General features: G+C 48.9%; 1 protein-coding gene and 1 long non-coding RNA gene across 4 annotated transcripts in view; one reads left to right on the forward strand and one right to left on the reverse strand.

Moving 5' to 3' along the window:
- Positions 1 to 26139, reverse strand: part of STAC2 (SH3 and cysteine rich domain 2) — a 311435-nt gene that overhangs the window by 273457 nt on the left and 11839 nt on the right. The gene's annotated exons all lie outside the window — the stretch shown is intronic.
- The window catches only part of LOC138521700 (uncharacterized), a 72736-nt gene continuing 69772 nt past the window's right edge, over positions 23176 to 26139 (forward strand). The window contains exon 1 of the long non-coding RNA XR_011283100.1: positions 23176 to 23299. This is a non-coding gene — a long non-coding RNA (uncharacterized lncRNA). The remainder of the gene's footprint in view (positions 23300 to 26139) is intronic.

Below are 26139 nucleotides of genomic sequence, written 5' to 3' on the forward strand. Positions count from 1 at the left end.
TACAGATAAAGTATCATACTTACACAGTGAGTGCTCCCCTCAGAGGGGCAAGCGTTATACAAACAGCCGGGTATTTATCGCTTTCCGGAAAGCTAGGAGTGATTCAATGCTTTTGAGGTGTGGAGGTAGGGGGTTCCGCCTAGTGAGACGACGTATTGATTTCATACAGGTTGACCTTTATTGTCACAAATAGTTCTGGATCATTACTGGGGATTTAGGTCCACAAGGAGTTTTGCCTCACAGGGGGTTCATTTGTTATAGATATAGTGTATGTGGCATACAACACACAATGCACACGGAAAGGCACCGGGCTGGGGAGCCCGGTGGCGGGACAGTGAGCGTGCAGGGGCACTGATCGCCTGTACCATCAGCCGAGCAGGCCACCTCACTGGTCTCTGCCTGGGGCCTGGTGGAAGGCCTGCACAGCACAGCTGAAGCTTTTCGCTTTAGCAGAGCCAAATCTGTTGGCTTTGCCAATGCTCGTTACTTATCATAGCGATTGGCCCAGACGTGGGGCCCGTGCTTGCTTTGCTTGGCCGCTCACCTCACTGACGAGACCCAATAAGGCAGAACATAGCCTAGGATGGATTTGCGCCTTGTGGCGTGGAGGCGTGGCCTGATTGTGCGGGCCAGACTGATCCTTCAGCACGTGGGTTTGGGACGATTTCAATGAGGTCGATACACTATGGAGAATCTGACGCCGTTACTGTTACTAGTCACATGTAAAGTGTGCATCTGCCAAGGGCAGAGCCAGGTGGTGCCATGGGCAGTCTTGCACTGTCCTGGGTATCCAGAGGACTGTACTTGTACATTGCATAACAAATGGCTTTTCTTAAATCCGCTGTGATGGATGCAAACTTAAGCAGTTGAATGGTTGGGCCACACAGGTATCAACTAGACGTTGCATGGCCAATTGCATAACATAGCAGCGGGATAGAAGTCTATCCCTTCGCCACGGTTCACCAGCACAGTAGTGCTTCAGGTTACTATGTCTGGTGGCAGGGTGGGTACCTGCCATAGAGGTCTATCCACTTGCTGGGGTCCACCAGCACTGTAGTACTGCAGATTACAATGTGTCTGGTGGCAGGGTGTGTGCCACCCATAGAGGTCTAGCCCTTTTCCGGGGTCCACCAGCACTGTCATGCTGCGGGTTACAAATTGTCTGGTGGCAGGGTTGGTGCATGCCATGGAGGTCTATCTTTACGCCGGGGTCCACCAACGCTGTAGTGCTGCCGGTTGCAATGTGTCTGGTGGCAGGGTGGGTGCCTTCCGTAGAGGTCTAGTCCATCACCACAGTCCACCAGCACTGCAGTCATGCATGATACAATGTGTCTGGTGGCAGGGTGGGTGGGTGCCTACCATAGAGGTTTAGTGTAGAGGACATCCCGAGCAAGGCCTGCACTCCAGTCGCCCATTTTGAAGTACCAGGAATGTTCACACCGCGATATGTGACATATGATAAGCAAATGAATCAGCAGAGAGCCGCAGTAGGGCTCTGCCGGGACCTATCAGAAGAACAATACCTATTGAAGTACCAATAACCAGACAACCATGGGCAGTAATGTATCCATTGAGAAAACCCTACCAGCAAATGAAACAAAATGAAGATTGCTTAAACACTGTCCTGGAAGAAACTCAAAGGCCTTAATGGAAGACGAAGGGTGACGTCACGAGGGCCTGGACTAATGCACCCATAGAAGTTATGACGGCCCAAGGATGACACAAAAAGACGAAACGCCATGAATAAGTACATCGTGAAATTAGAAGGAGAGACGATGTTGAAATATAAAGAAACTTAAGGCGTAAGCAGGATGAAGATATTCAAGCAGCTAACCCCTGTACATATGCTTGAAACCGCAAGAAGCTAAGAAAACAGCGCGGCTTGCTATGCTTAGTAGAAGATAAACCGCGGCAAGCGCCACTTATACATATTTACCTCAACGAAGCATGTTATGTAAGTGCAAATCCACTTTACACAAAAGCAGAATAGAGGCCAAACAGGACAGGATTCATATTCCAGCTAAAACGAGAAGAGACGGCTGAATCGAAACTCAGCAGAGGCAACGTGAGCCAGGAAGAGCCAAGGTCAGACCAATAGAAGGAGCGAATTGTAGCTTTGCGGAATCGAAACTTAAGAACAGAACAGCCTATCACAGGAAGGCCGAGATAAGGAGGCCCAGGCAGGTGGCAAGCCGAATAAGAATTAAATGCGCAAATAGAAGGAAACCTAGGCAGATTCCTGGTGTGCTAGCACGTGACCAGCCGAGCGAGAAGAGGCACAGTTTCACACCTACGCCTGGCTGTCACCCAGACAGACATATCATAACTTTTCCTGACAAGAAGATACAGTTTTGAGGCCGACCACAGCCAACTAATTGACACATAGCCACTAAAGTAATGATTGATGGAAGGGAGGCCGGATGAATCTTGGGGCATCCTGCACCTGGTTGACCATTCTGCGTGCTGCTAATTAAAGTGGCGATTTATGCATGGGGTTGATGCCAACCCAATCACAATGGACCAAATAATCTAGGGTCCTATAGGTAGTAAAACCAATGAGACATTGTACTTTTAGTGAAGTCTACCATAGTCATTTTTGAAGGAAGGGCTTAGACGCCCACCTGATAGTGTTTATACAATCCCCGCACTCCGTTACCATATACAGATATAGCACCTATATTCAAGTTACCTTTCTCCAACCAATAGAATTGCATGTTACCTTTTGAGTGTTACAAGTCAATGATGATGAGTTTTGGGTATAAATGTTACTGTTTGTATGAAGTTTTTGGGAGTTGAAGCAAGACGAGATGTCGCATCACTGTCGATTTCCATGTTTCCCCGTTTTCTGTACTTGTCATTAAACGGATTCCCTTTGCCAAACCTTATTGATTGGTGTTGGAGAAAGAAAACCTGCACCCCCATCCATCTCAAGGTGCAGCTATCTCGTCTTAAAGTACTGCGGAGCAAACCCTGACTCTATGGGCCGGCCGGGGGTCCCTCCAGTAAACTAGTCCTTCACCACGGTCCACCAGCACTGTAGTGCTGCAGGTTGCAATGTGTCTGGTGGCAGGGTGGGTGCCTGCCATAGAAGTCTACCCCTTCTCCGGGATCCTCCAGCACTGTAGCGTTGCGGGTTGCAATGTGTCTGGTGGCAGGGTGGGTACCTGCCATCGAGGTGTATCCCTCCGCCGGGGTCCACCAGCACTGTAGTTCTGCAGGTTGCAATGTGTCTGGTGGAAGGGTGGGTGCCTGCCATGGAGGTCTAGCTCTTCGTTGGGGTCCATCAGCACCGACGTTCTGCAGGTTACAATATGTCTGGTGGCAGGGTGGGTTCCTGCCATGGTGGTCTACGTCTATCTCTTTGCCGGGGTCCACCAGCACTGTAACGCTGCAGGATTAAATGTGTCTGGTGGCAGGGTGTGTGCCTGCCATAGAGGTCTTTCCCTTCGTCGAGGTCCTCCAGCACTGTAGCGCTGCAGGTTACAATGTGTCTGGTGACAGGGTGGGGGCTTGCCATAGAGGTCTAGCCCTTCGCCTGGGTCCGCCAGCACTGTAGTGCTGCGGGTTACAATGTGTCTCTTTTGGCAGGGTGGGTACCTGCCATAGAGGTCTAGCCCTTCGCCGGGGTCCACCAGCACTGCAGCGCTGCAGGTTACAATGTATCTGGTGACAGGGTGTGGGCTTGCCATAGAGGTCTAGCCCTCCGCCTGGGTCCGCCAGCACTGTAGTGCTGCGGGTTACAATGTGTCTCTTTTGGCAGGGTGGGTACCTGCCATAGAGGTCTTTCCCTTCGTCGGGGTCCACCAGCACTGCAGCACTGCAGGTTACAATGTGTCTGGTGGCAGGGTGGGGGCTTGCCATAGAGGTCTAGCCCTTCGCCTGGGTCCGCCAGCACTGTAGTGCTGGGGGTTACAATGTGTCTCTTTTGGCAGGGTGGGTACCTTCCATAGAGGTCTAGCCGTTCGCCGGGGTGCACCAGCACTGCAGCGCTGCAGGTTACAATGTGTCTGGTGGCAGAGTGGGGGCTTGCCATAGAGGTCTAGCCCTTCGCCTGGGTCCGCCAGCACTGTAGTGCTGCGGGTTACAATGTCTCTCTTTTGGCAGGGTGGGTACCTGCCATAGAGGTCTAGCCCTTCGCCGGGATCCACCAGCACTTTAGCGCTGCGGGTTACAATGTGTCTGGTGGCAGGGTGGGTGCCTGCCATAGAGGTCTAGCCCATTGCCGTGGTCCACCAGCACTGTAGTGCTGCGGGTTACAATGTGTCTAGTGGCAGGGTGGGTGCCTGCCATAGAGGTCTAGCCCATTGCCCTGGTCCACCAGCACTGTAGTGCTGCGGGTTGCAATGTGTCTGGTGGCAGGGTGGGTGCCTGCCATAGAGGTCTAGCCCATTGCTGTGGTCCACCAGCACTGTAGTGCTGCGGGTTACAATGTGTCTAGTGGCAGGGTGGGTGCCTGCCATAGAGGTCTAGCCCATTGCCCTGGTCCACCAGCACTTTAGCGCTGCGGGTTACAATGTGTCTGGTGGCAGGGTGTGTGCCTGCCATAGAGGTCTTTCCCTTCGTCGGGGTCCACCAGCACTGCAGCGCTGCAGGTTACAATGTGTCTGGTGACAGGGTGGGGGCTTGCCATAGAGGTCTAGCCCTTCGCCTGGGTCCGCCAGCACTGTAGTGCTGCGGGTTACAATGTGTCTCTTTTGGCAGGGTGGGTACCTGCCATAGAGGTCTAGCCCTTCGCCGGGGTCCACCAGCACTGCAGCGCTGCAGGTTACAATGTATCTGGTGACAGGGTGGGGGCTTGCCATAGAGGTCTAGCCCTTCGCCTGGGTCCGCCAGCACTGTAGTGCTGCGGGTTACAATGTGTCTCTTTTGGCAGGGTGGGTACCTGCCATAGAGGTCTTTCCCTTCGTCGGAGTCCACCAGCACTGCAGCGCTGCAGGTTACAATGTGTCTGGTGGCAGGGTGGGGGCTTGCCATAGAGGTCTAGCCCTTCGCCTGGGTCCGCTAGCACTGTAGTGCTGTGGGTTACAATGTGTCTCTTTTGGCAGGGTGGGTACCTTCCATAGAGGTCTAGCCTTTCGCCGGGGTGCACCAGCACTGCAGCGCTGCAGGTTACAATGTGTCTGGTGGCAGAGTGGGGGCTTGCCATAGAGGTCTAGCCCTTCGCCTGGGTCCGCCAGCACTGTAGTGCTGCGGGTTACAATGTCTCTCTTTTGGCAGGGTGGGTACCTGCCATAGAGGTCTAGCCCTTCGCCAGGGTCCACCAGCACTTTAGCGCTGCGGGTTACAATGTGTCTGGTGGCAGGGTGGGTGCCTGCCATAGAGGTCTAGCCCATTGCCGTGGTCCACCAGCACTGTAGTGCTGCGGGTTACAATGTGTCTAGTGGCAGGGTGGGTGCCTGCCATAGAGGTCTAGCCCATTGCCCTGGTCCACCAGCACTGTAGTGCTGCGGGTTGCAATGTGTCTGGTGGCAGGGTGGGTGCCTGCCATAGAGGTCTAGCCCATTGCCGTGGTCCACCAGCACTGTAAAGCTGCGGGTTACAATGTGTCTAGTGGCAGGGTGGGTGCCTGCCATAGAGGTCTAGCCCATTGCCCTGGTCCACCAGCACTTTAGCGCTGCGGGTTACAATGTGTCTGGTGGCAGGGTGGGTGCCTGCCATAGAGGTCTAGCCCATTGCCGTGGTCCACCAGCACTGTAGTGCTGCGGGTTACAATGTGTCTCTTTTGGCAGGATGGGTACCTGCCATAGAGGTCTAGCCCTTCGCCGGGGTCCACCAGCACTTTAGCGCTGCGGGTTACAATGTGTCTGGTGGCAGGGTGGGTGCCTGTCATAGAGGTCTAGCCCATTGCCGTGGTCCACCAGCACTGTAGTGCTGCGGTTTGCAATGTGTCTGGTGGCAGGGTGGGTGCCTGCCATAGAGGTCTAGCCCATTGCCGTGGTCCACCAGCACTGTAGTGCTGCAGGATAAAATGTGTCTGGTGGCAGGGTGGGTTCCTGCCATAGAGGTCTATCCAGGGCTGTACTGGGAACGCTTCACCAAGCGCTTTAGCATTGGTTCCTTTGTCTGTGTATTTGCAGGCGCTGTCTCTTTTGGCAGCAATAAGAGACCCTTATGGTGGTGCTGTCTCTGCCCTCACACAAGGCTTTCCCTGCAGCTGTAGCCTGACAGCCGTCACACTTCATCAGAGAAGTCCCCCGACAAGGATCAGACTTCAAACTCTAGTCTCACAAGTGGGGCACTGGCCGATTTTACAGCCACTTATCGGGTGCACATGCTGTCAAAAACCGGGACTGTCCCCCCAAAACCGGGACTTCTGGTTATCTTTAGAAATGATGCAATTTGTTGTAAGCTAAATGGAAGTAGGAGGTGTGACCTCGAAATGAGACTGATGTGATCACGTTTTTTGTCCCAGAATTAGTGGGGTGGAAAAGGGCCAATCAGAATGCTTCTGCCACCAATGACGTGCGACAATACAAGAGATTGGGCGACTGCCTTTCTTGCCGGAGAATGCGGTTCCAACAGGGCCCAAAATGGAGTGGAAGGAAAAGACTCGACAGGGGGCCCCAGAATCTGGATGGCCCCCCTCTGCGGGTCCCAGAGATGGGTGTCCCCCGCTGATGCAGTCACTTCAGTGCGGCACCGCAATTACAGAGTGTAATGATCATGTAGGCCCGGGCCACGGTTCAGAGGTGGGACTCGCCGAGTACTGTCGCTGTCATTGCGCGCGGGCCTAGCGTGCAATTACCCTGTCAGCACCCACTCACTTTCCTGGAATAGCCGAAAAGGCCGACCACTCACCACGGAAGTCTCACCGGGGAGATCTCCCGCAGCATGCCGGGGGAGGGCTGGCACCGGTGCTGCGCCGCCCGGCCTGCTTATCGCCGGAATGTTCCGGGAATAGCACTGCTCTGTAGGGGATATTTTAGGAGCAGGCTTACAGAGTTATACAGTGAGTATTCCATAGGGTGACAGAGACATGAGGGCTATAACACATAGTAACTGTGACTGTTGCATGTATTAACAGAGAGTTTTATCTGTAATGCATAGGTAGTCTGTGTAGCAACGCCGGGTATTCACTCTAGTAACAGTGGATATGCTGTGACAGTGCTGTGCATAGTAACAGTGAGTATTCCATAGGGTGATAGAGAAATGAGGGCTATGATGCATAGTAACTGTGACTGTTGCATGTATTAACAGAGAGTTTTATTTGTAATGAATAGGTAGTTTGTGTTGCAATGCCGGGTATTCTCTCTAGTAACAGTGTATATGTGTAGAGCAGCAATGTGTGCTCTATACAGTGACAGTGCATATGCTGTGACAGTGCTCTGCATAGTAACAGTGAGTATTCCATAGGGTGACAGAGACATGAGGGCTATAAGGCATAGTAACTGTGACTGTTGCATGTAGTAACAGTGAGTTGTATTTGTAGTGAATAGGTAGTCTGTGTAGCAACGCCGGGTATTCACTCTAGTAACAGTGGATATGTGTATAGTAGCAATGTGTGCTATATACAGTGAAAGTGCATATGCTGTGACAGTGCTGTGCATAGTAACAGTGAGTATTCCATAGGGTGACAGAGAAATGAGGGCTATAAGGCATAGTAACTGTGACTGTTACATGTAGTAACAGTGAGTTGTATTTGTAGTGAATAGGTAGTCTGTGTAGCAACGCCGCGTATTGACTCTAGTAACAGTGGATATGTGTATAGTAGCAAAGTGTGCTATATACAGTAACAGTGCATATGCTGTGACAGTGTCCTGCATAGTAACAGTGAGTATTCTGAAAAGTCATATTGGGTGCTGTGTATTATACAAGTGTTCATTCTCTAAAGCAACAGTGAGATTTCTTTAAAAGAGCATTGGGTTTCCTGTCCATTGCAAGCGGGTATTCTGTATAACAACAGGAACATTATGCATGCTCTTTAGTAAAAACCGATATTCTGTTTAGTAACAGTGAGTATTCCAGATAGTAACAGGGGGTATGATTGATCCTAGCAATAGTTATTTTGGTTAGTATGAGTGCATATTTCATACAGTAACATGGAGTACTTCATATAGGGACACTGGGTATTCTGTATATGGCAGGGTTCGAAGGTGCTGCGAGCTGTGTAGCTCCTGCTTCTAGCCTAAGAGAGCCTGGTCAGCTTGAAACCAAAAGCCACCAGGAGCTACTTTTGGCTCCTGGGGCCAACTGGTGGCTTACAAACATGCATATGTGGCATTAACTTGGAGTATTTGAGAATGTTAATACACAGGGATCAGGACACATCTACTGCACATTTGAATACAATGGATCATACATTATGGGCAAAATGTTAAAGTGGCATTTCCTGGTAGCTCCTGGTTCCCCTGAAGTAGCGCCTGTCTACAGGGCGATGCTCGGCACCCAGGAGCTGGCATTAGTGACACCTCATGGAATCTTAATTTTGAACACTGTAGGGACTATGCGCCTTCTGTATAGTAAAATGTTCTATTCAGAATGGGAGCAGTGTGTATGCCATGTAGCAACAATGAGCTTTCGTTAAAATAGCAATGGGTTTTCTGTATATTGACAGGGGGTATTCTGTGCAATAACTGTATTCTGCACAGGAGCCGCAATCATTCGCTGTAGGAACGGTTTGCGTTCTATTTAGTAACAGTGCATGGATATATTCTGCTTAGCTATGGGGAGTAGTCAATATACAGGAACATTTGGTTGTGCATACATTGGCAGAGGGATTTCTGCTTAAGAGGTGGTATTCTGTGCAGAAGCTTTCCGTATCCTCATACGCAACCATCAGTATTCTGTTTAGTAAAAGTGAGCATTCTGGATAGTAACCGTGGTTATTGTTTGTTGGAGCATTGGGTTTCTGTGCAGTGAGAGATGGTATTCTGTATAGAAGATGTGTGTATTCTTTATATTCAGACGTGGTATTCTGTGTAGAAGCCTTCTGTATCCTCATACGCAACCACCAGTATTCTGTTTAGTAAAAGTGAGCATTCTGGATAGTAACCGTCGTTATTGTTTGTTGGAGCATTGGGTTTCTGTGCAGTGAGAGATGGTATTCTGTATACAAGATATGTGTAGTCTTTATATTAAGACGTGGTATTCTGTGTAGAAGCCTTCTGTATCCTCATATGCAACCACCAGTATTCTGTTTAGTAAAAGTGAGCATTCTGGATAGTAACCGTCGTTATTGTTTGTTGGAGCATTGGGTTTCTGTGCAGTGAGAGATGGTATTCTGTATAGATGTATGTGTATTCTTTATATTAAGACGTGGTATTCTGTGTAGAAGCCTTCTGTATCCTCATACGCAACCACCAGTATTCTGTTTAGTAAAAGTGAGCATTCTGGATAGTAACCGTCGTTATTGTTTGTTGGAGCATTGGGTTTCTGTGCAGTGAGAGATGGTATTCTGTATACAAGATATGTGTAGTCTTTATATTAAGACGTGGTATTCTGTGTAGAAGCCTTCTGTATCCTCATACGCAACCACCGGTATTCTGTTTAGTAAAAGTGAGCATTCTGGATAGTAACCGTGGTTATTGTTTGTTGGAGCATTGGGTTTCTGTGCAGTGAGAGATGGTATTCTGTATAGATGATATGTGTATTCTTTATATTAAGACGTGCTATTCTGTGTAGAAGCCTTCTGTATCCTCATACGCAACCACCAGTATTCTGTTTAGTAAAAGTGAGCATTCTGGATAGTAACCGTCGTTATTGTTTGTTGGAGCATTGGGTTTCTGTGCAGTGAGAGATGGTATTCTGTATACAAGATATGTGTAGTCTTTATATTAAGACGTGGTATTCTGTGTAGAAGCCTTCTGTATCCTCATACGCAACCACCAGTATTCTGTTTAGTAAAAGTGAGCATTCTGGATAGTAACCGTGGTTATTGTTTGTTGGAGCATTGGGTTTCTGTGCAGTGAGAGATGGTATTCTGTATACAAGATATGTGTATTCTTTATATTAAGACGTGGTATTCTGTGTAGAAGCCTTCTGTATCCTCATACGCAACCACCAGTATTCTTTTTAGTAAAAGTGAGCATTCTGGATAGTAACCGTGGTTATTATTTATTGGAGCATTGGATTTCTGTGCGGCGAGAGATGCTATTCTGTATAGATGATATGTGTATTCTTTATATTAAGACGTGGTATTCTGTGTAGAAGCCTTCTGTATCCTCATACGCAACCACCAGTATTCTTTTTAGTAAAAGTGAGCATTCTGGATAGTAACCGTGGTTATTGTTTGTTGGAGCATTGGGTTTCTGTGCAGTGAGAGATGGTATTCTGTATACAAGATATGTGTATTCTTTATATTAGGACGTGGTATTCTGTGTAGAAGCCTTCTGTATCCTCATACGCAACCACCAGTATTCTATTTAGTAAAAGTGAGCATTCTGGATAGTAACCATGGTTATTGTTTGTTGGAGCATTGGGTTTCTGTGCAGTGAGAGATGGTATTCTGTATACAAGATATGTGTAGTCTTTATATTAAGACGTGGTATTCTGTGTAGAAGCCTTCTGTATCCTCATACGCAACCACCAGTATTCTGTTTAGTAAAAGTGAGCATTCTGGATGGTCACCGTGGTTATTGTTTGTTGGAGCATTGGGTTTCTGTGCAGTGAGAGATGGTATTCTGTATACAATATATGTGTAGTCTTTATATTAAGACGTGGTATTCTGTGTAGAAGCCTTCTGTATCCTCATACGCAACCACCAGTATTCTGTTTAGTAAAAGTGAGCATTCTGGATGGTAACCGTGGTTATTGTTTGTTGGAGCATTGGGTTTCTGTGCAGTGAGAGATGGTATTCTGTATACAAGATATGTGTAGTCTTTATATTAAGACGTGGTATTCTGTGTAAGAAGCCTTCTGTATCCTCATACGCAACCACCAGTATTCTGTTTAGTAAAAGTGAGCATTCTGGGTAGTAACCGTGGTTATTGTTTGTTGGAGCATTGGGTTTTTGTGCAGTGAGAGATGGCATTCTGTATAGATGTATGTGTATTCTTTATATTAAGACGTGGTATTCTGTGTAGAAGCCTTCTGTATCCTCATACGCAACCACCAGTATTCTTTTTAGTAAAAGTGAGCATTCTGGATAGTAACCGTGGTTATTGTTTGTTGGAGCATTGGGTTTCTGTGCAGTGAGAGATGGTATTCTGTATACAAGATATGTGTATTCTTTATATTAGGACGTGGTATTCTGTGTAGAAGCCTTCTGTATCCTCATACGCAACCACCAGTATTCTATTTAGTAAAAGTGAGCATTCTGGATAGTAACCATGGTTATTGTTTGTTGGAGCATTGGGTTTCTGTGCAGTGAGAGATGGTATTCTGTATACAAGATATGTGTAGTCTTTATATTAAGACGTGGTATTCTGTGTAGAAGCCTTCTGTATCCTCATACGCAACCACCAGTATTCTGTTTAGTAAAAGTGAGCATTCTGGATGGTCACCGTGGTTATTGTTTGTTGGAGCATTGGGTTTCTGTGCAGTGAGAGATGGTATTCTGTATACAAGATATGTGTAGTCTTTATATTAAGACGTGGTATTCTGTGTAGAAGCCTTCTGTATCCTCATACGCAACCACCAGTATTCTGTTTAGTAAAAGTGAGCATTCTGGATGGTAACCGTGGTTATTGTTTGTTGAAGCATTGGGTTTCTGTGCAGTGAGAGATGGTATTCTGTATACAAGATATGTGTAGTCTTTATATTAAGACGTGGTATTCTGTGTAAGAAGCCTTCTGTATCCTCATACGCAACCACCAGTATTCTGTTTAGTAAAAGTGAGCATTCTGGGTAGTAACCGTGGTTATTGTTTGTTGGAGCATTGGGTTTTTGTGCAGTGAGAGATGGCATTCTGTATAGATGTATGTGTATTCTTTATATTAAGACGTGGTATTCTGTGTAGAAGCCTTCTGTATCCTCATACGCAACCACCAGTATTCTGTTTAGGTAAAGTGAGCATTCTGGATAGTAACCGTGGTTATTGTTTGTTGGAGCTTTGGGTTTCTGTGAAGTGAGAGGAGGTATTCTCTATAGGAACTGTGTGTATCCTGTATAATGCACACATTGGACTCTGTTTAGAAGCCCTGTGTATTTTCCATAGTAACAAGTGTTTTTTTGTTTAGTAGCACACTTGCTAAAGTAATGAGCATTCTGACCAGAACACTGGGATTTGTTTAGTCTGGCCGAGGGCATCCCGCATAGGAGCTCTGTGCATTGCGTGTAGTAACATTTTGTATTCAGAATAGAAGCTTCCTGTATTCTCTGTAGCAACAACTTTATTCTCCGTAGCAACAACTTTATTCTCCGTAGCAACAACTGTATTCTCTGTAGCAACAACTTATGTTCTGATTAGTAAAAGTGCGCATTTTCCGGAACTGGTGCAAATCTGGTGGGGCATAGATCACCTTTGAGGTGCAAGTGAGGTTCACAAAGACATGCTACTGGGCACCTCAGGACAGCCCTCGGCATTCACAAATCTGAGAAGCTCACAGACATATCCAGATTTGCTCCATTTTAGCCTTTGTGAATCAGTTTTGAAGGTAGAAGGTGCAAATCTGAGAAGCTCAGGGCATCTCCAGATTTTCTCAATTTTTACCCTTAGTGAATCAGGTAGAAGGTGCAAATATGAGAAGCTCAGGGCATGTCCAGATTTGCTCCATTCTTAGCCTTAGTGAATCAGGTAAAAGGCATCAGGTGCAAATCTGAGAAGCTCACAGACATATCCAGATTTGCTCCATTTTAGCCTTTGTGAATCAGTTTTGAAGGTAGAAGGTGCAAATATGAGAAGCTCAGGGCATCTCCAGATTTTCTCAATTTTTACCCTTAGTGAATCAGGTAGAAGGTGCAAATATGAGAAGCTCAGGGCATCTCCAGATTTGCTCCATTCTTAGCCTTAGTGAATCAGGTAAAAGGCATCAGGTGCAAATCTGAGAAGCTCACAGACATATCCAGATTTGCTCCATTTTAGCCTTTGTGGATCAGTTTTGAAGGTAGAAGGTGCAAATATGAGAAGCTCAGTGCATCTCCAGATTTTCTCAATTTTTACCCTTAGTGAATCAGGTAGAAGGTGCAAATATGAGAAGCTCAGGGCATCTCCAGATTTGCTCCATTCTTAGCCTTAGTGAATCAGGTAAAAGGCATCAGGTGCAAATCTGAGAAGCTCACAGACATATCCAGATTTGCTCCATTTTAGCCTTTGTGGATCAATTTTGAAGGTAGAAGGTGCAAATATGAGAAGCTCAGGGCATCTACAGATTTTCTCAATTTTTACCCTTAGTGAATCAGGTAGAAGGTGCAAATCGGAGAAGCTCAGGGCATCTACAGATTTGCTCCATTCTTAGCCTTAGTGAATCAGGTAAAAGGCAGCAGGTGCAAATCTGAGATGCTCACGGGTGTCTTCCGATTTTTTTTGTATTTGTATTTTATTTTGATTTATAGAGCTTTACGCCAAAGCACTCAACAATAAGAAAATAAATGATCCGATTCAAATAGTAACATTACAGAAAAAACAAAATTTACAAAGTAAGCAAATGGGCCTTAAGGCCAGAATGAAGCAGAGGCTAAGAAGAGAGCGAACGGAGGGAAAGAGGAAGAGCGTTCCAGTGAAGACGAGCCAGAAGAGAGAAAGAACGGAAACGGGATTGGGCACCGGGAGGTCGAGGAACGGATAGAAGATATTGGGACTGTGAGCGAAGAGGTCGAGTGGGGGAATAACATGAAAGCACAGAGGACAGATAGGGAGGGGGCACGATTGTGGAGAGCTTTATAGATGAGACATAGAAAATTAAACTTGAGACGAGAGTGATAAGGTAACCATTGACGTGTGAACCGGGCGGGAGACATGGAGTCCCGAGGGGAAAGTGACAAAAAGGGGCCGGACGGAGGAATTCTAGATAGATTTTAAAGGGGTTAGGTGAGAGATAGGAATTCCAAAGAGGAGGGAAGAACAATAGAAAAGACGGGAGAAGATGAGGGAGGGAACGAGCAGCTTGATCGCATGGAAGGTGAGAAATGGGCGAGCTTTGCGACTATTAAACAAATGAACCCTGCATGAGCGAGAGAGGGATGAAATGTAAATAGTAATAGACAAGGAAGAGTCAAAGTAGACGCCAGGCAGAGGGAGAGATAGGGAGTGGGGAGGGAGGAAAAGAAACTGAGGGGGCAGCAGTTGAGAAGGAATAGTTGAAACTGTGAAGAAAAGGACCTTCGTTTTAGAGGGATTAAGACTGCGGCTGACAGCGGGGGTGAATGATAGGATGGATGAGTTTCAAGCAGAATGATGCGCCCTCTTGCTGAAATGGGGACTGGTGGAAGGTAGCCCGGGGGACTGATTAAGCAAGGGAGTGGAATAGAAGAGAGGGGAGGGGGAGACCCGATAGGGAGCCAACAATGGTAATAAACAGACACATGGTGAACTTTAGCCTCTGAGACATAGCTAAAAGGGACCTACACCACTGAACAAATGGGTATTGGTGGCGGGAGAGGGTTTTTGGGAGGGGGTTGGGATGGGGGAGGGAAGGTATGTGAGGGAGGTTGGAAGACGTAGACTTTTAACGCTAAATTGGGCTATAATTGTACCTTCAGCTTTGTTGAAAATGTGTTGTTCTCTTTATAACTGCTGATACAACCAAGTTTTTTTAAAAAAAAAGAAGAGTGAGGTAGTGATCAGACATCCATGACTGGGGAGCTGAAAGGCAGGAAGTTAAGGTAGCGTGAATAGAAGAGGGAAAAGGCAGAGAAGGACAGGAAAAGCTGGGTGTCATCGGCATGAAGATGTTGGGACAGACCAAAGGATGAAATTCGAGATGCAAGAGGGGAGGAAGAAAGAGAAAACAGAAGCGGGCCCAACACCTCGATGAAGGGGGTGGGTGGGAGAAGACTCGCCAGCCCAGGAAACGGAATGGGTGCGGTTGGAAAGGTTGAAAAAGAGATGATTTCCTGGGTAGGAAACCTGCGTCCCCTGCATACTATCTATGAGGCCAAAGCCTAAATGTGCATTTGGATTAGGAGGATGGTCTGCTGTGAGGGTGCCCCCCTAAAGGGGCTATCAACTAGGCCCACCTTCTTTTTACTGACTATTAAGCATATTATGCTTTAGACATTTCTAGTGTATACATCCAAAGTGAATCATTCCACACATTTCTTTTGACAATTTACGGATTTGTTAAAAGTACAAAATATTTATTATTATACAAATGATGTAAATGGCCCAACACGTTTCGAGTTTCTATCACTCTTCATCAGGGCATATATTCATTTTCATATACATTTCTATGAACAAAAAGAGAACATTTAGAGTATTTAGCAATGATCATCACATCAACATGTTCAATGTACAACTTGATTCTTGCTATTTCGCAACTAGATCCATATACATGCAGTATCCCATTTCATGGCAATTTATTGCATTTAACCAGACCTTGGTTGGAAAGGTAACACTGGAGCCAGCGTGAGACATCAGCAGTAAAGCCAAGGGAGGAGAGAGAGGAAAGGAGAAGAGAGTGGTCAACAGAATCAAAAGCAGCGGGCAAGTCACGAAGGCTCAACGTAGAAGAATGCTTTGCGTAGCGTATGGAAAGGAGAGAGTTACAGACAGAGTGAAGAGCAGTTTCTGTACAATGACAGGGACGAAAGCCAGGCTGAAAGCGGGGAAGAATGGAAGTAGTGCTAATAAAAGAAGAAAGCTGAGAATAGACGAGGCGCTTCAGAAGTTTAGAAAGAGAGAGGAGACGAGATTTAGGGCAGAAATTAGAAGGGAGAGAGGGATCCAGTGAGGGTTGTTTAAGAATTGGAAGAATAGTGGCGTGCTTAAATGAGACAGGAAAAGAAGTAGGAAGCGAGATATTAAAGAGAGCAGTAAGGTAAGACATTAGAGATGGGTAGATTTGGGGAATAAGAGAGGAAGGAATAGGCTCAGAGAGGGGGCAGAAGTCGGATGCGCTCTGGAGAGAGAGAGCGTTGGAAATAGGATGAAATGAGGTGAAAGAAGGAGAGTGAGGGGAAGAAGGAGGGGCAGATGCAGAAGAAGAGGGAGTCACTGCGGAGCGTAGGAGAGCAACTGCGGAAGAGAAATAGGAGGCCCGGTCAGTGGCTGAACGAGGAGGATCTATGGTAGGATCGGATGAGGGTGGAGAAAGAAGACAGGTTAGTGTTTGAAACAGGCGGCAAGGGTTGGAGGGATAAGAATGAAGAAGGTCCGAGTAATAAGACTGTTTGGCCGAAAGACGAGTGGAGAGCAGAAAAAGTAGATGAGTCCGCGTCAGAGTGAGATTTACGCCAGCAACGCTCGGTTCACCGAAAGCACGCCGTAGGGAGCGAAGCACGGCCATGAGCATGGTTGAGATGTGTACCAGTGCAACCCTTTGTGACTCAGACCCAGGGTCGATGCACTGCACACCTTTGCTCTGTGGTTTCCCTTTAGCACCTGTGGTGGGTTGGGAAAACCCTTGCTGCCATTTGTTGATGCGTTGGTTCAGACCGGGGTGCATTCACTGCACACCTTTGCTCTGTGGTGGGTTGGGAGAATCCTGTGCTGCCAATTGCTGGTATGTTGGGTCAGACCCGGGCATCATTCACTGCACACCTTTGAACTGTGGTGGGTTGGAGGAACCCTGTGCTGTTGCTTGCTGGTGTGTTGGGTCAGACCCGGGCTTCATTCACTGCACACCTTTGAACTGTGGTGGGTTGGAGGAACCCTGTGCTGTTGCTTGCTGGTGTGTTGGGAAAGAGCCGGGCTGCATTCACTGCACACCTTTGCTCTGTGGTTTCCTTTTAGCGCCTGTGGTGGGTTGGGAGAACCCTGTGCTGCTGCTTGTTGGTGTGTTGGGTCAAAACGGGATGCATTCACTGCACACCTTTGCTCTGTGGTTTCCTTTTAGCGCCTAAGGTGGGTTGGGAGAACCCTGTGCTGCTGCTTGTTGGTGTGTTGGGTCAGACCCGGGCTGTGTTCACTGCACACTTTTGCTCTGTGGTTTCCCTTTAGCACCTGTGGTGGGTTGGTAGTACCCTGTGCTGCTGCTTGTTGGTGTGTTGGGTCAAAACGGGGTGCATTCACTGCACACCTTTGCTCTGTGGTGGGTTGGGAGACCCATGTGCTGCCGCTTGCTGGTGTGTTGGGTCAGACCGGGGTGCATTCACAGCACACCTTTGTTCTGTGGTGGGTTGGAAGAACCCTGTGCTGCCGCTTGCTGGTGTGTTGGGTCAGACCGGGGTGCATTCACAGCACACCTTTGTTCTGTGGTGGGTTGGAAGAACCCTGTGCTGCCGCTTGCCGGTGTGTTGGGTTAGAACCGGCTGCATTCACTGCACACCTTTGCCCTGTGGTGGGTTGGGAGAACCCTGTGCTGCTGCTTGCTGGTGTGTTGGGTCAGACCAGGGTGCATTCACAGCACACCTTTGTTCTGTGGTGGGTTGGAAGAACCCTGTGCTGCCGCTTGCCGGTGTGTTGGGTTAGAACCGGCTGCATTCACTGCACACCTTTGCTCTGTGGTGGGTTGGGAGACCCATGTGCTGCCGCTTGCTGGTGTGTTGGGTCAGACCGGGGTGCATTCACTGCACACCTTTGTTCTGTGGTGGGTTGGAAGAACCCTGTGCTGCCGCTTGCCGGTGTGTTGGGTTAGAACCGGCTGCATTCACTGCACACCTTTGCCCTGTGGTGGGTTGGGAGAACCCTGTGCTGCTGCTTGCTGGTGTGTTGGGTCAGACCGGGGTGCATTCACAGCACACCTTTGTTCTGTGGTGGGTTGGAAGAACCCTGTGCTGCCGCTTGCCGGTGTGTTGGGTTAGAACCGGCTGCATTCACTGCACACCTTTGCCCTGTGGTGGGTTGGGAGAACCCTGTGCTGCTGCTTGCTGGTGTGTTGGGTCAGACCGGGGTGCGTTCGCTGCACACTTTGCTCTGTGATGGGGTGGGGTGCTGTGCTTTAGGCTGTGTGTGTCTGTCGTCCTGTGCACACTGATTGCTTTCCAGGATTCAGCGCTGGCTGTTTCCACTCCAGCAATACGGCTCCAATGGTTCTCTTTCTGGGGTGGTCCATCAATCAAGTGCCATATTGGCTAATGAATAGCTGCAGCTGTTGCAGCACTTAGAAGCCGGAGGAATCCAGCATGAAGCGCTATATAGTGCGCGTATCTTATCATTACTAGCTTGCCTTTGCTTTGCCCGTGATTGCGACGTTCTTCCAGCTCTGTGATGCCCACAGCTGGACGAGGGTCCCATCAGACTGGGTCACAGCTGGACAGGGGTCCCATCAGACTGGGTCACAGCTGGACGGGGGTCACATCAGGCTGGGCCCCAGCTGGACGGGGTCCCATCAGACTGGGTCACAGCTGGACGGGGTCACATCAGACTGGGTCACAGCTGGACAGGGGTCACATCAGGCTGGGTCACAGCTGGACGGGGTCCCATCAGACTGGGTCACAGCTGGACGGGGTCCCATCAGACTGGGTCACAGCTGGACGGGGGTCACATCAGACTGGGTCACAGCTGGACAGGGGTCACATCAGGCTGGGTCGCATCTGGACGGGGATCCCATCAGACTGGTCCATAGATCCTAGAGCCTGGCCTGGCAGGGGGTAGGCACGCCCCTGAGAAGACTCGAACTGACTGACCTCCCGGATGCCTCCAGCTGGACGGCAAAGAGGCCATAAACCAAGGTACTCACCCAATGGTAAAAGCCCCCACCGAGCTCCGCGAGCACACCCCGCTTGCACCCCCACCCCACCGTACAGCTACTGCTGGAGCTTCTCTGCGGACTTGCAGGTTGGCGCTATGTCAGGCCACACGGCAGAAAAATCAAATCGGAAATAGAGAATCGGGATCCAGCAATTTCCCCGTCACGCACATGAAGGCCACAAGTCACAACAGAGCGGAGCAGCGCGCGACAATAGCAGGTGTAGATGCCAGCAGAAACACAGGCACGCACAGCCAGACGCCGGTCCAGCAAATCAGTCTTGGCTCCCACACTGGAGTAACCCCAGCAGAGCCCCTCGCCTGTCTGCCAGGGTGGGGGTGGCCACAGTCACACACACAGACTTGCAGACTGTACATGGGCATGCAGACACACAGACGAGGGGGACCAGATTTCAAAAGCAAAACACTGCCACAGGGCAACTAACACACACGTGGGAGTAACTCTTGAAAATGGCTGTCAAGGCACTACACTTCAGCAGCGGTTGGAGGAGAAGGAGGTTTAAATGTTAATGTTCAAATAAACACATATAATAACTAATTTATCACAAACTAAGCCTATCTTAACTTGTAAAATGCAGCATTTCTTCTGTGCGAGATTGTGCATTCCTGCCTGCCACCTATTAGGACCTACTACAAAAAACCAGGACCACTGCAGTTTCCAATGGGAAAATAGTCTAGAGAAAGGGGGCAGAACACCCAATTCTGGGACAGTCCCACCCAAACCGGGACGTCTGGTCACCCTAACATAGACACGTGCAGACTGTACATGGAGCTTGCCACTTGCAGGGCATAAAAAGACTGCACACACAAAAAAGCACAGACACACTAAGACCGTGCAGAGTTGCAAGTGTGTACGTTCCAACATCACAGACAGCCATACAAAGAGACATATGTACCATATCATAACAGTCACCCATACAAAGACACGGGTATGCATGCTCTACAGTCACAGGCAGCCATGCAGACACACACGCGCACACATACCAAAATAAAGCCAGCCATGCAGACGTACACACACCAACCTCACAGACAGCCATGCAGAGAGACACACGTACCATAACATAACAGGCACCCGTGCAAAGATACTGGCATGCACGCTCTACAGCCACAGCCATACAGACGAACACATGCTCACACACCAAAAACGCAGACAGTCCTGGTATGCGCATTCTTTATTTATTTATTTCATTTGTTATACGACGCGCCCAGGACCCCGAGGTATCACAGTGCTAGATTACATATAGTAATGCATAGGTAGTTACAGTACAGTCGACAGTAGTTACAGAGGTAACCATGCAAATATGTTCAAAAGTGCGGTTTTTACTTGTTTGCGAAATATAAGGTATGAAGGTTTGTTCCTGATGGAGGGAGGAAGCGTGTTCCACAGTGTGGGCGTGATGACAGGGAAGCAGGAGCCCCCTGATCGTTTTCTGGTGAATCTAGGTGTCGTAAGTGAGATGGAGGAAGTTGAACGTAAGGTTCGCGGATTGGGTTTCTTGGAGATGCAGTGCGTGAGATAGGGGGTGCTGTGTTGTAGAGGCAGCAGTGGGTGGTGGAGAGTATTTTAAAGTCAATGGGCCTCATTACAAGTTTGCCGGTCCGGTACTAACCATGCCGGTAAGCTACCGGCACCGTTACTACCGGACCGGCAAACTACGAGTTCTACTCACGGGAGTCTTTCCACCCGCCAGGTCTGACCTGCTGGGCATACCGGCACCCACGAGCAGAGCATGTCGGATGCAGGGCTCAATGGGAATAGGGAATAATGATTACCGGCACCCGGCAATGGGGATGCACCAGGTCCGCCGTGGCTGGAATGCCCCAGTACATCCCGTTGCCGGGTGCAGGTAAAAAAATGACTTTGGCGGCAGCCTTGCCGGTAATTATCGGCACGGCTAGCGCCAACGTCGTAATGAGGCCCAATGCGTGCTTTGATGGGAAGCCAGTGGGCTTCGCGCTCTGATTTGGGAGATGTGCTCTGAGCATTTGAGGCCCCACACTGCTCTGGGGGCGTTGTTTTGTTTGAGTTGTAGTTTATTGAGGTTCCTGCTGGAGGTCCCTACTTTTATGGCATTGCAGTAGTCAAGGTTGCTACCGACCGTTGCTCTAGCAAGAGTGAGGTAGTTGCTAGGGGTGAGGAATCTTCTGGAGCGATTGAGGAGTTTGGTTGAGTATGCAGCGGAGGAGGGCAAAGTTTCACGTGTTTGTTCAGGTTGAGCGCTGCATCTAGGTAGACTCCTAGGGCCTGATTCATGGAAGTGTTTTATAATGGTGCAATCCCATAGGAAAACGTTCCATGAATCAGGCCCTTTGTGTTTTCACATGAGGGGAGACAGGGATGCTGTTTCCGTCGATGATGAAGGAGGAGTAGGCAGAATCAAGATGTTTGAGGTGGTGGGCGAATCCGACAATGAGTAGCTCGGTTTTATCATCATTGATAACTACAACTACACCTCTTTTCATATTGCCAACAACACCATCACAGTTCAAAAGAAAGTCAAGACCTTGGGAGTAGTTCTTGATGAGGTACTCTCCATGAAACCCCATATTTCTGGCATAAAATCTAGTTGTAGTGTTATAAACAAGAGAATCAGATATATTCAACCAGTCATATCGGAAGAGAACTGTGCTCTATTGTCCACTGCATTGATAAATTCAAGATTGGACTACTGTAACAGCCTCCTGGCGGGCACCACAGCCTCTAATATTCAATCCTTACAAGTGTCACATAACAATGCCGTGCGTAACATCTTCAATCAGTCACGTCGCACACACATCTCTACTTCTAGGAAAAGACTCCACTGGCTACCCTTTAAACACCGCATAACGCATAAAATGCTTACTACGACCCATAAATGCCTCCGTTTTAGCAGCACAACCTATCTGTCATCCCGTATAGGCATCAAACCCAACGTGAGGAACCTTCGTTCTTCTTTGGCGGTCACTCTCAATTATCCCAAATTCAGGACAGCCAAATTTGGAGGCACAACACTGGATGCTCAGGGTCCCCTTTTGTCGAACACACTTCCAGCAGGTATACGGCAGATCCAGAGTTGCACCGCGTTCAAACGTGCCGTCAAGACCCACTTATTCAACTTGGAATAATTTTCTGACCCATTTCTCCTTTTTCCACTTTTCTTGTTTGTCCTCGTCTTGTTTTTGTTTTATGTGCGTCCTGAGGCCCACGGGCATGTTGGCACGTTACAAAAATTAAAATAAATAAATAAATAAATAAATTGAGGCATAGGTGGTGGTTTGCCATTGATGCCTGAATAATAATAATAATAATAATTTGGCATTTATATAGCGCTACGAACCCTCAGGTATCTGAGCGCTGCTTATTATTACCCACGGTGTGTGGTGCTCATTTATCGACCTCGGAAGGATGAAAGGCTGAGTTTGGCCCTGCCGGGATTCGAACCTGCGTTAGCAGGCTCTGCACGGGTGTCAAAGCGAGCGCTCTACTCGCTGTGCCACTTGACCGGCTGAATAATGTGGTAGATGTGATTAATGTTTGCGCAGTCGTGGTCATGGGTGCCAGATAGTTTGAGGAGGATCTTGGTGTCGTCAGCAACATTTGTGTAAGGGATATTGAGGTTGTCAAGGCAAGGTCCTTAGTGTATGTGTTGTAGAACGTGGGTGGGACGCAGGATCCCTGTGGGTCACCATAGGGAAATGGGATGGGGTCTGCGGCTTCCGTGCTGGCGACGACCCTAGAGGTTCTGTTACTCGGGAAGGATTTTACCCATTTGGCTGCTTCTTGGGAAAAGATAAAGGAGGCGGTGAGGCGGTGGCAGAGGATATCGTGCTCTACGAGATCGAAGGCCGCCGAAAGGTCGAGTAGCATGAGAATGGCGAGGTCTCCCTTGTCGCGAATGAGGTCAAGTTGTATCTTGAGATCGAGGAGGCGCTCTATGGCACACACAAAGACAGTTGCACATATACACAGACGCGGCCACATGCTACTTGGAGCATGATGCATGCTTATGACACACACACACACACGCTAGCAACACAGGACACCATGGATCCTGCTGGTGTGCCCGTAGCCCTGCCAGCCGTTCAGTGCTGAATCTGGGTAGTCTCCAGCTTTACCGAACAATGCGATGGCTGCCCGCAGCCCGTAAGAAGGAACACGTGTCCCTGGAAGTCTCCAGCTCTGCCCTGGCGTTCTGTGTCTGCACACGAGCATAATGAACACATGCCAGCAGACAGTGGGGGAGGCACACACACAGCATATTAATAGACAGCCTGGGGAACACGCATGGGCAGGGCTGTGTTACTGCAGCTCTGCAGCCCTGGGCACGCTGCCTGGCCCCAGCCAGGAGATGTTTTACTGCAGCAATAAAGAGTCTAGGAGCCTGTGCCCGCCTGCCCTCGCGCGAGCCCCTCCCCCCTTCTGCCAGTGCGGGGTGAGCAGCCCACCCCCGCCCGCGTTCCTCCGGCCACGCATCAGCGCTGCCGCATGCGCCAATCTCCGCCGGAGACAGGAAGCCTTCCGCCGACCGTGCTGCAGAACCCTGGGGCGTGGACGCCAGAACCGGCAAGCTCCCAGAAGTGGCAGACGCTTGACTGGGCGCTATGGACACGTGACACTCGCAGCTCCCCCACAAGGTTTGCAATCCTCCATTAAAAAAAATCGTGCATAGCAGGGCATTTTGCTCTTTATAACCCCACCCGCATCTAGCGCAAGATGCGGACATTAGCGTGCGATTAATGCGCCTCGAACCACGTGTTTATAGGCTCATAATAAATAATCAATAAATCAACTGCCGGTCAGATATTCTGATCTCGACATCCTAATTACTCAACATTTCATCCTTAGGGGGTCATTAAAATGAAATGCGTACCTCTGAATTGGGCAATGGGAACATGTTATTAATGCGACATGGGTCAATTGCACCTGTGATACGCGCTGAATGAATGCTACATATTATTTTCAATATCAAGAGCCCTGTGGCCAGCTGATTTCTTTATGAACCAATCAATGCGGACCTTGGAGTGTGGGGGCAAAGGGGAGTGGGGGTGAAGTGGGGGGCAGCGCTGAGTCAGGACTGATATTCGCACTCGTTACACTGCACGCCTCAGGGCGGAAAACAGGGACGGCTAAGAACCGCCCGTCGGAGATGAGGCGGGGGTGGGTGTATTCCTGGCCTTACTATTATAAGTCTAGCAAACGGCCCTTTTTATTGTCGTATAGCAAGCAGCAAGCGCCCTGTAATGTGTGGCTACGCGAGGCAACGCGTAGCCATGAATCAGACTACGCGTGACGTCAGAGGGAGCGTGAACGAATCCCCCTGTGATCACAGCCTGCTGCGTGAATGTGCAGAAGCCTGCTTCTGGCGTCATCGTGCCCCCTCCCCGCCCCCACCTCCCTTCCCTAGTGTCGCCGCCTCGCCTGCTCCTTCACAGCTGTCTCAAGTGGCACCAGGGCGGCACGGGGCGCCAATCAAGCGACAGAACGGAGGGTAGCTGTGACGTCACGCGTAGCTTCTAATCATACCATAAAAAGGACGTTCCGAACCCAAGTATGCGGCACCTAGACAATGCATTTCTGAACTCCAAGTATGATATGATAGGTTTCGAAGCGCAGATCGGGGATCGAACGTGTGTTGTTCCGCGTCCTCTTGCTTCCAAGGCGAGCATGTTGCCCCTGAGCTATCCTCCCTAGTAGGCACGTCAGATGCGGCATGTTGGAACTCATCACAGACTGGTTGGCACAGATGGCTAAAAGCATCCGCTTGAGCACTTGGAAGCTAGACAGCCCTTTTCACATCACTAATATGTGGACTTTCTCTAACACACATGGCTTTAGGTGAGCCAGGTCACAGCCCCGACAGCTTCCAAGATCTGCCCTTGAGCCAGGGTGCTGCTGGGGATCACCATTCTCCCATGAGTAGCACCTGGCCAGATGAAGGGATAGTGAAATGAACACTCTTTGAAAGAAATATGTTCGGGAAAGTTGTCTGCATACTGAAACAGGGCGCCAGCACCTGTTGCCCGAAGGTTAGCTCGCGCCAAAAGTCTCTATATGACTCGTAGTTTGCCGTCACTTTACAGGTAGAGTGTTATCATAAATAGAATACGCAGACCGGCCAAGGTGCCTTATGTGCTAAGAAGGACGGCGTCTTGAATCAATGTCACAGATATGTCTATATAAAAATTCGTCTTCATTCTTATCTTCATAAATATGCTTAGATTGTATGCAAAGCAGCAAGTAGTTTGCATTGGTGCTATTCGTCCCTCCTCACCTTTCTCACTGGTGCTCTCCAGGGTGATCGCAGGGCCGGCTGAAGATGTTGGGATAAGTTAACACTGTGAGATCTGTTTTTGGCCAGTACAATCACATTTAAAGTGACACAGCCTTTTGTTGGAGAAGACTGGTGCCTCCTGAGGGAATATGTGCATACTATTAACCCTTCCTGGCAGGGGGTTCATACAAGACAGAGAGCACGGGAGCTGAAATGCTAAATGAGCATTTAAGAAGAGCTATTAAGCACACTGGGCCCGGCCCATTTATTTACAAAATGGAGGTGATTTACTCACTGATTGAATTGCTTATATCCCGAGTTAGAACGGGGTGTATTTACAGGCATCAGTCTGCTTAGGACTTGAAACAGGGGGAGTTTAGTTTGCAGTATACAGACTGTGTGCAAACAAGACCCCCGACACAAAGTACATGAGTACAGGGTTTCATGACATGATGTGTAGCTTGGGGCGGGTGGCCCTTGCCTAAATCACCTACCCTTCCCTTAGGCCACGCCCAGAATAAATTAGCCCTGCCCCTTTTCTATAACATCCCCCGCCCCTTGATTTCATATCCACAAGAACTGCTAACACCACACGGTCATTAACAGGAGGGGAAACTCCCCACCCTCTCCCCATGGAGCACTCTCCCTGAGATCCAAGAGGATGTGCTGTGGGGGGCTGGGGAGAGCTGAGAGCACCTCCACACTCCCGAGGTGCCCAAAGAACATTTTGCAGCCAGTAAATTGCTCGTCCTCAGCACTTAAGCGGTTAATGTGACCTTGTTTTTTTTTCCACTCTGGGATGAGGGGCCCCACGCAAATAAACATATGTATTTCAAATAATGCAAATAAAAGCAGCAACCTTACTAGGATATTACATTTGACTGGCTCTCGCGGCGGAAGTCTTCGTTTTGTAGGGAAGGGCCGCCTGTTGTGGGCAAGTCACGTTTTGACAATTTGCGATGGTTAAGTATCGCAGTAAATGAGTGCGTGTCTAAGGGCAGGGCATCAGAGTGCCTCTTCATTTCTGAGTGCTGCTATCAGAAGAAAAGAAAAGATCGCTCTTTCCCGCCGACAGTCAGGGCTCCGCCCACGCACCACCCTTTGAGGTTTAACTGGAAAAGAACCATGCAATGTCGTGCAGCTTCCAGCCAGTGGGACAAACCCATCTCTGGGAAACGGCTAACAAGATGCGGGGAGTTATTG

The sequence above is a fragment of the Ambystoma mexicanum genome, chromosome 13 (assembly GCF_040938575.1).
Source record: "Ambystoma mexicanum isolate Mex_15411 chromosome 13, UKY_AmexF1_1, whole genome shotgun sequence".
NCBI classification, from domain to species: domain Eukaryota; kingdom Metazoa; phylum Chordata; class Amphibia; order Caudata; family Ambystomatidae; genus Ambystoma; species Ambystoma mexicanum.